Below are 2,842 nucleotides of genomic sequence, written 5' to 3'. Positions count from 1 at the left end.
GGGGAGAGGCGCGTGGGGCCGAGGCGCGCGCTCCGGGGCTGTAGCCCTTCGTCCGGAGCGGGGAGCAGACGGGGAGGGGTGCTCAGGAGGTAGCGCCGCTCGACGGGGATGGGGCGAGGAGCGCGCGCTCCGGGGTCGGGACGACCGGCGGGGGTGGGGGCCGCGGCGCGAGGTCCAGTCCTTTCTCCCACGCGGTCGAGGCTCGGGGTGCGTCCGCCCGCCGCCGGGAGGCCGGGCCGCAGCAGGTGAGGCGGCGGGCGCCGGAGGCGAGCCGGTGGGGGCGCACGCGGGGCGCGGTGGCGGTGGCTGGAGCCCCCGGCGCCCTCCATCTTGGAGCGCGCGGCCGGCCCGGGGCCCCCATCCTTTGTTCCCGCCGACCGAGGGCTGCGGGTGGCCGCACAGGTGAGGGCGGAAGCGCCGCGAGAGGCCCCCGCGTGCCCGTGCCAAGCCGCCAGCCCTGGGGCCCTGGGACAGCCTGTGCCGAGAGCCCTGTGCGCGCACCCACGCTTCCCCGGCCTGGGCGCGCAGCCCGGCAGACGGGAAGGGCGCCCCCCACAGCCCGGGCGGGGCTCCGCGGCGCTGGCCTCCGGAGGGTGCTCGGAAAGCCGGGCTGGAGGCAGGGCGCCGGACCTGCTCCCGGGAGGGCCTCCCTCGAAGTACCTGCTGCAGCGCCCAGAGGCAAGATGAATGCGTCTAGTTGGACCGTAGCTCAGAAACCCTTTCCGTTCAAACCCTGTTCTTACCTACATAAGATTGTGCCACAAGGTCTCAATGTCTGTCCCACGTTGTATCCCTTACAAACAGGAGTTGGCGGTCCCAAGGATGAGAGTGTTCGGACGAAATAGTTGTGCTACTTCTGCTTGCTCCTTTTCAATTTCCGTAAAACCCTGGTCTAAAAAAATACCTGCATTGATACATATCTGAATTCTTTGCAAAAAAAGTTTTTTTCATTGCTGTTTATATATGTAGACACTGATGAACACCTGTTTCCTCAAAGCGGCTCCATCCAGGCACTTGTAGGAGGTGATGATGGTGGGAGTCGGCTGCAAGGACAAGCCGGAAGAGCATTGGACCCAGAGAGCCAGGGGTCCCTCGGTCTTTGGGCTCTGCCACAGTCAAGCTGCGACGGGGAATCTCAACTCTGGTCTCAGTTTCCTCAGGTGTCAAGTGAGAGATTTTTATTCTGTGGGCGATCACTTTGTGTCTCATCCAGCTAATGGAATTAGGAGTCCAAGCTCCACTGGGCACCTGTCCTGGCACTGGGGCACGTGGTTCCTGCCCCATAAATAACTTCCAAACTACAGTCTTCAGAGTGCCTCTAGTTAGAAGAATGAAGCCTTTTTTTTTAAATTCAAAACAGAGACTTCAGGAGTGTTCCTGTCAGAGTCAGTCTCAAGTGTATCATGACTGTGGTGGTCACAGAAATCTTAGCAGATTGATTAAATTGCGCAGAGCTAAATACACAAATGAGTGCACATGAAACTGGGAAAATCTGAACAAACTTGGTGGATTGTATCAGTGTCAATATCCAGGTTGTGATATTGTGCTATAGTTTTATAAGGTGTTGCCTTTGGATAAGGCTGGCGAATAGTGCCCGAGACCTCCCTGTATTATTTATTACAACTGCATGTGAATCCATAATTAACTCAAAAAGTTTAAGAAATGGATGGATAATGGTAAACCAAAACATAAAAGAACATATAAACGTACCAGCTGTGCTCACTAGAGTTTGTAGAAGTCTCCTTGTCCCAAAACCAGCCCCCTCCCTGCCACCCAAGCTGGTATAGACTTAAGTCTGATCTCATACCAGGGGCTGAAATTCAGACTATTAGGTTCACTATAAAGCAGAGACAATGATTTCATTGTCTCCATAAGTCCAAGGTTATTATATGCAGCCCCAAAGTGATCTTTCACATTTTATGTTCATTGTATGATCATCGTCGAGTTACCCACCTGCCAGTTGAAAGGGTTATACTTTTAAAACTCCCCTGTTCTTAAATTTAGGTGCAAATTTACATTCATCCTTACTAAACATCATTTTGTTGAGGTTTTTTTAATCTTTACATTAGGCATCCATCCCAGCTTAGCATCATTGGATTATTTATAATGCTGCTGTCTACAATGGATTCACATACTTGAAAGAGATCGGCCCAAGACCAGTGTGGCCTGCTATGAGACATCCACGCTCAGACTCGTAATCCTTTCATCAGAATTCTAGGGGTTACCATATAGTTGAGCATGTCTTATCTGTGGTGTCATCTAGGCTTCTGTATTCTGCTTGTTCTTTCATCACAAGACACCATCAGATGTTTTGTGAAAATACTAATGTCTGTGACAAAAGGCATCCCCCCAGTTTATCAACCTTGTACCCCTTTTTGGGAGAGTGTAGTATGACATTGAATTAGTGCGTAGACTCCTAGTGGTGATGGCTTTCTGAGAAGTCACTACTCGACCAGAATTTCCAAAGGTAGAATATATTTATGGGCATTTTGTCTTTTGTTCTTTTGGGAAGCCTGGGGCACATTTGTCTGTGTAACTTCTCACTGAACGTTCAGCTTCTTTGCTGAGAGAACTCGAGGGTGAGCATATACTCTCTTCTGGGCCTGCAGAGAGCCTGACCTATGAGCACCTACATCTAGGGATTCAGTAGCTTTAAGTATTCATTGCACTTTTCCCAAATCTGAGGTTTATTTCCTGTGAGAGAGAAGAGACGGGTGACATCGAAGGTAGTTCTGCTTTCACTTTGTCAATGAATTAATGAATGAATAAAAAGCAAATTAACCAACTTTGAGAGACTAATCTTATTTATGAAATAGAGGCTCAAATTATTTTAGGTTTTGTT

The sequence above is a fragment of the Propithecus coquereli genome, unplaced genomic scaffold, assembly GCF_000956105.1.
Source record: "Propithecus coquereli isolate 6110/MARCELLA unplaced genomic scaffold, Pcoq_1.0 Scaffold52, whole genome shotgun sequence".
Lineage (NCBI taxonomy): Eukaryota > Metazoa > Chordata > Mammalia > Primates > Indriidae > Propithecus > Propithecus coquereli.
The sequence above is the reverse complement of the archived record's forward strand: the minus strand, read 5'-3'. Positions refer to the sequence as shown.